Genomic DNA, 8,738 nt, shown 5'->3' with positions numbered 1-8,738 from the left:
GACAGTAATTGTACAGAGCAATTGTAGCTACGGATTGAACACAAGGAGATGTATGCCACTTTATCTTATTCACTTAAAAGCAATGCAAAGTGAACCAAATTAATTAAGGTGTTGGATTATACTAAAGATAATGAAACTAATGTATCCTAATTCACAAGCATCGACCAAGTCGAATCCTAACACACATCCATTTAACCTATCAATATTAACGCGGATTAAAGGATTAAATAACCACAGCCACATATCACAACCACACAAAAAAAAAACAGAAGAAAAATAAAGCTAAGAGATTAAAGAAGTAAACCCCGAAGGTGCTTGAACCGGACTGAAATTGCCTGCTTTCTCTACCACACTTAAAATGCTCCTACCACCCAAATCTGAAAATTAAATAAAAATAATTAAATTAAAAGTTTAACATAGTGCATGATGATGATAATAAAAAAAAAATAGAATTCCATAAGCATGCAAGAATTAGAGAGATAGAGAATGAGAATAAAAAATAAAAGTGAAGAATTAAAGTTCTACTAGAATGGAGGAAATAGAGGGGATGAGAGTGAGATTAAAATAAAAATAATGGAAGAGGTAGGAGGTTAAGAAGAAAAAAAATAAAAATAAAAATAAGAACTAATACTCCCTTCTATCAAACTTGAAAGTGCATGAATTGACTAGGCTTTGAATGAAAAATTAATGAAGCTTGAATAACTGAATAATCTGATCTTCCTCTTCCAAATCTCCAAGTCTTCTCACAAGAATTAGAAACTTTGCAAAACTAAATTAGAATTAAGAGATTACAACTATTGAAGACAATAATTGAAATTAAAGCCTAAACCTGGAACTAAGCTATTTATAGGGAAGGAAGAAAACTAAAAAAACTGAGCCGAAATTGAACTAGAATGAACACTTGAGCCTATGATTTATAGGAAGGAGAGGAGAAGAGAGAAGAGGAAGGGATCCCAAAACGAAAAAAAAAGATTCCCTTCTCCTTCCTCCTTTAGATTGCTTGAATTCCAAGAAAAAAGAGAAAAATAGAAAGTGAGAGAGATACAAAGCTTAGCTACATAAATCTACTATTTTCTAAAAAGTAGACTTTCTAATTCTATTATTGTGCTTCCTTTTCTTTGCAGGAGTCGTCTCCAAGTAAAGTGATTATGACATCTTTGACTTTTCAACCTTTTAAGGATGAGAAAATATTCTTCAAAAGATATCTATCCACAGTCAAATTTCAAAAGTACACTTGAAAAGTTGGAGGAGAGAGAAGATGATGACTAGGATTCCACTCAACAATTAAAAATACCCATTATATCCTTAAAAATCATGGGAACCTTGCACTCTTCAAAAATCATGGGAGCTTGTGGGCCCCCCATGTGTGCTAAAAAAGATCTTGGACAGTGTGGGTCCCCCCATGTGTGGATGGCAGCTCTTCTCTCTCTTCAAGATTTAAAAATCGTAGAAAGGGTCCTGTACTTGCCGTAAATCTCAGTTCTTGATTAGAAACACCTTCCTTAATGTCAAAAGTACCCTTTGGAAGTGGCAGACAGGCTTGGGCTTATATTCCAGCTCATTTCTAGCCCATCATTGTTTCCTAGCCTGAAAAGAATAACCGCTTGCATGGTGGCCTAAACGAATGCTTAATTCCATTCCGTCACGTCCATCTTCCTCAAAATTTAGTCATCTTTACAGCCTTGGAAAGAAAAATGATGACTTTACGTGTAGTTCGGACATGCAGCTCTCGATAGCCCTGAATAGCAAAAAATAACCAAAAACCTGAAAAGCACAAGAAAGCCCCCGAGTAACTCTGTCCAATGTGGTAAAATGCATGCTTTATGCCCTAAGATTTCACACATAATTGTGTTCATCAAATTCCCCTACACTTGACCATTACTTATCCTCGAGTAAACAAAAACAAAAACTAATCTAAAATGCAGAATTCCTAACACTTTCTTAGGAATCACGGTTGCACTTAGCATGTGCAACAAGCCTTTGAACCCCTAGGTTACCCCTAGTGAATGAGTTGTGTCTCGTGGGTGTTTGCAGTGAATGTATATCAAAAATTTAATAAGTCAAAAGATGCTGTAAATTTTAATCATGGCATAAGCAGGATTGTGCATACAATCCCTAAAAGTGCTCAACTAAAGATTAAGGAGCCAAAGGTTCCCCCACACTTGAATTTTATTACTCCACATCAATTCAAGCAACAAGCATATATCAAGATTAAGGGATCTCCTCATATCTTCTGAACACTACTCACCTTCAAGTAAACCACTCATAACATCAATTTATGAGCATTTTTTTACCATACTTTCTTTTCAGGCATTAAGGAAAAAAAAAAAAAAATCTTTCACAACAGTAATACTCTATTTCTGCTCCACTACTGTTCCTTGAATGACATGGTGGAGCATACACCAGGCAGCCAAGTACTTGGTAGCTTCATTTTTTGCATATATCTATAAAGACATTGAGACATTGATGCAAGAGTTTTTTTCTTTTTGAGTTTCCTTCCAAGGAATTTCGAACAAGTCACCCTACTTCCTGAGGCAACAGTGCCCTGTCTAGTTCCAAGGAATTCCACTTTCCTTTCTTGTTCTTTTCTTTTTTCATTCACTTTCATGCCTTGCCACAAACAAATTGGTATCAACTACTAGCCAAAAGATCAAAGGATCCATAAAATACATAGAGGAGTCTAGCTATCAAAAGAAATAGTGCTCATATTTTCCAACCCAATCCCTTTCACCAGATACATACCAATTACCGTTCTTGAAAAGGGATTTTTTTTATTATTTTGCATGCTAGGGCACCTAATTCCCTCTCTCTCTTGCTTCGCAATTAAAGAAACGTATGCACAACACCAAGACTACCGTCACAATCAAAATTCACCAATTAAGTCCAACACACCTCCCACACTTAAATCATGCAATGTCCTCAATGCATGCAACAAATAAAGAATAAGGACAACGGAGGAGATGAGGGGGTTTACCAGATATAATCAACAAAGAAGATCATAAAGAGTCATGAGCTCTACAAAAAGTACTAGGGTCAGCAATAGAAATGTCAGTCCATGGCCGATAAATGTAGAAAGAGCTTCAGAACCAGAAAATACTAGACCATGAATTTTAGTAAAGCGAGAAATAACATGGAAGTTAAGCATAAATGATAAATACCCAACAGAAAAATCTATCATCATGGGGCAGTGGAAAATGAAGGCAGTGAAAAATAGTCCATGTAAACAAATCCTCCCATTCCCTCCCATGGTCAATGCAGAATGCATGTCATTATCGCAAAAACCAACCAAGAATGGATCGTAGTAAGCATCAAAAGGATCATGAATATCAATATCCTCATCAAGATAATCATAAAAAATGGGAGGTTTACTCAAATCAATCCTAGCAATAAAACTATCTGCCGTTGCATAACTTGGGTTACCAAATAAGGATCACGATAATATGCTTGAAGAGCATTATGACTAACATTTTCCTCCTTAATAAAATCATTGTCCTCCTCAATAAAATCATTGTCCCCCTCAATAAAATCATCAAACCTAGGAGGTTTGGACCAATCAACATACGTGACAATCATGGGGGAATTAATAATGGAGGGTTTAGGAATAGAGGTGGATAGCGGTCCAAGGGGTTCCAATGGTGATTGGATGTTCTAGACCTCAGATAAGGTGGTATCAACAACATCTTCCAATTCCTTTGTACAGTCCTAAAATCCTGAAACAAAATCAATCTCAAAGAAAGTCTCAACATCATCAGAGAATCCCTGAAGCACATGTACCTTTTCATCTATATCAAGCTGCCTGCCCAACCTAAACACATTAAAGTCCACAGAGGTATTGCCAAAAGATAATTTCATGAGACCATTCCTGCAATTGATCAAAGCATTATTGGTGGCAAGGAAGGGTCTATCCAATATAATTGGGATTTGATCCTTAAAATTTACAGTAGGTTGGGTATCTAAGACAGCAAAATCCACTAGACAATTCCCCAACCTTTAGCAGGACATCCTCAACCATCCCCTTGGGAACTTTTACCGACCTATCTGCTAGCTGAAGAGTAATTCTGGTGGATTTCAGCTCTCCCAATCCCAGTTGTTGGTAGACATGAAAGGGTAACATGTTCACACTTGCACCAAGGTCCAATAAGGCATGGTCAATAGTGCTGTTGCCTATAGTATAATAGATGGTGGGGCTTCCAGGATCCTTATGCTTGGCTGCTATAGGCTATGCAATGAAAGAACTAATATTAGCAGCCAAGAATGCCTTTTTGGGCACATTAGTGGTCCGCTTTTGGGTGCATAAGTTTTTGAAGACTTTAACATAAGTGGGGACCTGGGCTATAGCATCCAGTAAAGGAATGTTCACCTGAACCTGTTTAAAAACATCAAATATCTTCTCCACAGAAGGAGACTTCTTGCTAACCAACCTATTTGGGAATGGGGCAGGTGGGGTATATACTCTTTTAGGGGTGGTCCTTTTTATTTTATCAACAGAATCATCTTTGGTTTCCTTAACCAAATCATCTGGGATTTCTTCATGTTCATCAGACGAACCTGGAACAGAAGACACTACAATGGCCTCATCAGAAGGGGGAGAGTCAACAGGAGTATAAGATGATAAAGACTGAGGGGTACTAACCTGTTGATACTCACGGCCACTCCGTAAAGTATATACTGCATTAACTTGGATGGAGGGCCCTTGATGCTATTGGCCTTGTGCAATATTGAGCGTAGGAGCATGGGTACCTTGCTGACTTAGAGCCTGATGTCTAGGATTTGGCTCAGGTTGGCTAGGTAATTTCCCTTTTTCCCTCTCATGCATGATTGTAATAAGCTCGGTGAGCTATTTCTCCATATTATTGTGGCTTGTCATGAGGAGAGCCATGCTTTTCTCTAGCTCACTTATTCTTGTTGCTTCTCCTATATTGGTAAACCCTGGGGGTTGCTGATAAAGTGCATGGAGAGGTAGTCTAGAAGAAATTGGAGGTCCTAAATGAGGACGAGGGGGAAGGGGTTGTGGAGACATACCTGGATTTTATGGTGCATAGTTGGGTCTTTGGAGACAAAGCTGGCCTTGATGGTAAAAGTTGGATGGACCTGCTTAGTTCCCTTGATTCCAGGAGAAATTAGGGTGATTTCTCCATCCTGGGTTATGAGTGTTGCTATATGGATTATTTTGGTAGAGGGTACTTATATTTTCAGTGTTGGAATTACCCACAAGGGTGTTGGGGCATTCCTCTAAAAGATGTGCAGGTGTATGACACCAAATGCATAACGAAACATGGTTGACCTGGTTAACCGGTATAGACTCTTTAGGAACTATGGACTCCAACCTTTTAATGAGGCTATCCAGTTTGGCTTCCTTGGCTGGTACTCCATCAATGATGTAACCCTTAGTGGTCCTTTCAGCCTCTTGGGTAGATTCCCACTCCCTAGTCTTATCAGCCAAGTTGGTTAAGAATGTCCAGGCCTCATTCTCATCTATAAAAGAGGTAAAGCCTGTAGGACACATAGACTCTAGAAGTTGCTTGGTCTGATAGTCAATGCCCTCATAAATAATTTGGCAGATTTGCCACAAGTCAACACCATAGTGAGGGCATTCCAACAGGAGGTCCTTAAACCTTTTCATGAACCTAGAGAAGGACTCATATGGTTTCTGCCTGAATTGCAGTATGTCACTCTTGAGTTTATTGGTTATATGAAGAGGGAAAAATTTTCTCAAGTAGACAACGGTAAACTGGTCCCATGTAGTAATGGAATTAGTTGGCAGTCCATAGAGCCACTTCTTGACACGGTCCTTTAGGGCAAAGGTTATAAACCGAAGCCTAACTGCATCATCAGTTAAATTTTGGACCTTAATTAGAATACAAACCTCTTCAAATTCCCTAAGGAAGAGGTATGCATCTTCATTGGCCATCCCTTGGAAGTGGGGTAGCATGCTAATGAAGTTGGGCTTGAGTTCATAATTGTTTCCTGTAACAATTGGTAGACTGATGCAGGAAGGCTGTGTAGCCCTGGTAGGGTAAAACCTATCCTTAAGAGTCTTGGGTTCAGCTATGGTCAAAGGTGGTGGAGAAGGTGGTATTCTAATAAGGCGGTTGGATGAATCACAGGTCCACGCTTGAGCCACCTAAACAGATAAGAAGTCTCCCCTTTTTTCTTTCTTTTTTTTTTTATTTTTGTTGTTTTTGAAAAAGAAATTAAAGAAATTAAAGAAAAATAATAGGACTAGAAAAGATCACTAACAAAAAACCCGAGGGAATTGAATAGACAGTTGGTGCATTACAACAATGGTTCCAAAGCTGTAAGGTTGCCATATAGGTTGACAACAAAGGAACCCGTATAGTCTTCAATAGCCACCTACGTGCGACTCCAAGTGGATTCTGATGTAGAGTGGAGGACTAGTATACGTTTCTGTTTCCAAAGTAAAGCACTCACTATGTCGCTTTCCTGTTATCAAAGTTGGTCACCTTCAAAGATAAGGCACATGCCAATCCACCCAACCAAGTCAAGATGCAGCGTCATAGGTAACTCAATCCTATGAGGGACACCAAAAGAGGCTAGGTTTGGGCATATGCAGGACTTTAGATTGGGTGCACAGTCTTTGAAACAGAAGAGAAATAAGATGAGGTTTTCAAAAACTTTTTTTTTATTTTAGAAGAAAAAGGTAAAAGAAAAGAAAATAAAAGCACTATGAATTACTTACAAATAAGAAAAGAACAATAATCTCCCCGGCAACGGTGCCAAAAACTTGTTTGCAAGAAATAATAACCGCAAGCATAAGGATCAATCGTAGCTACGGGTATAACACAAGAAGATGTATGCTACTCTATCTTACTCACTTAAAAGCAACGCAAAGTGAACCAAATTAATTAAGATGTTGGATTAAACTAATGATAATCAAACTGATGCATCCTAACTCACAAGCATATACCAAATCGAATCCTAACACATATCCATCTAACAAAATTACGCATCTAATGAATTGAATTGGCATCTTAACACACATCCATCTAACCAATCAATACTAACGCTGATTGAAGGATTAAATAACCACATTCACACATCATAACCACACACAAAAAATAAAGGAAAAATAAAGCTAAGAGATTAAAGAAGTAAACCCCGAAGGTGCTTGAATCGGACTGAAATTGCTTGCTGTCTCTACCACACTGGAAATGCTCCTACCACCAAAATCTGAAAATTAAATAGATATAATTAAATTAAAAGTTTAACATAGTGCATGGTGATGATAATAAATAAAAAAAAATAGAATTTCATAAGCATGGAAGAATTAGAGAGGTAGAAAATGAGAATAAAAAATAAAAGTAAAGAATTAAAGTCCTACTAGAATGGAGGAAATAGAGGGGATGAAAGTAAGATTAAAATAAAAATAATATAATAGGTAGGACGTTAAGAAGAGAAAAAAATAAAAATAAAAATAAGAACTAATACTCCCTTCTACCAAACTTGAAAGTGCATGAATTGACTAGGCTTTGAATGAAAATAATTGATGAAGCTTGGATAACTTGAATAATCCTTGCATGGCTTACTCTTCCAAATCTTCAAGTCTTCTCATAAGAATTAGAAACTTAGACTAGAAAACTTTAAAACTAAACTATAAATTATGAGATTATAACCATATTGTAGACAATAATTGAAATTAAAGCTTGCATAAACTAATTACAACCATTGAACTAAGCTCATAAAAATCAAACTAGAACTAGAACATCACAAATTAGAAGGAGAAGAAGAAGAAAACTAAAAAAAAACTGAACTTAAAATTGCATTGAAATGGAACTAGAATGAACACTTTATAACCCCAAAGCCTATGAGTATTTATAAGGAAGGAGAGGAGAAGAGAGAAGAGCGAGAGGGGATCCCAAAAAGGAAAAACAAAGATTCCCTTCTCTTTCCTCCTTTACATTGCTTGAATTCCAAGAAAAAAGAGAAAAATAGAAAGTGGGAGAGATACAAAGCTTAGTTACATAAACCTGCTATTTTCTAAAAAGTAGACTTTCTAATTCTATTATTGTGCTTCCTTTTCTTTGCGTCTCCAAGTAAAGTGATTAAGGTATCTTTGACTTTTCAACCTTCCAAGGATGAGAGAATATTCTTCAAAATATATCTATCCATAGTCAAATTCCAAAAGTACCCTTAGAAAGTTGGAGGAGAGGGAAGATGATGACTAGGATTCCACTCAACAATTAAAAATGCCCATTATGTCCTAAGAAATCGTGGGAGCCTTACACTCTTCAAAAATCGTGGGAGCTTGTGGCCCCCCATGTGTGCTCAAAAAGATCTTGGACAGTGTGGGTCCCCCATGTGTGGATGGCAGCTCTTCTCTCTCTTTAAGATTTTAAAATCACAGAAAGAGTCCTATACTTGCCGTAAATCTCAGTCTTTGATTAGAAAAACCTTCCTTAATGTCAAAAGTACCCTTGGGAAGTGGCAGACAGGCTTGGGCTTGCATTCCAGCTCATTTTTGGCCCATTATTCTTTCCTAGCCTGAAAAGAATAACCGCTTGCATGGTGATCTAAACGAACGTCTAATTGCATTCCGTCATGTCCGTCTTGGTCAAAATTTAGTCCTCTTTATAGCCATGGAAAGAAAATTGATGACTTTACGTGTAGATTTGGACATGAATCTCCCGATAGCCTAGAATAGCATAAAATAGCCAAAAACCTGAAAGGCACAAGGAAGCACCCAAGTAACTCTGTCCGATGTGGTAAAATGCATGCTT

This window comes from Telopea speciosissima, chromosome 6 (genome assembly GCF_018873765.1).
Source record: "Telopea speciosissima isolate NSW1024214 ecotype Mountain lineage chromosome 6, Tspe_v1, whole genome shotgun sequence".
NCBI lineage: Eukaryota > Viridiplantae > Streptophyta > Magnoliopsida > Proteales > Proteaceae > Telopea > Telopea speciosissima.
Note: the sequence above shows the minus strand (reverse complement) of the source record.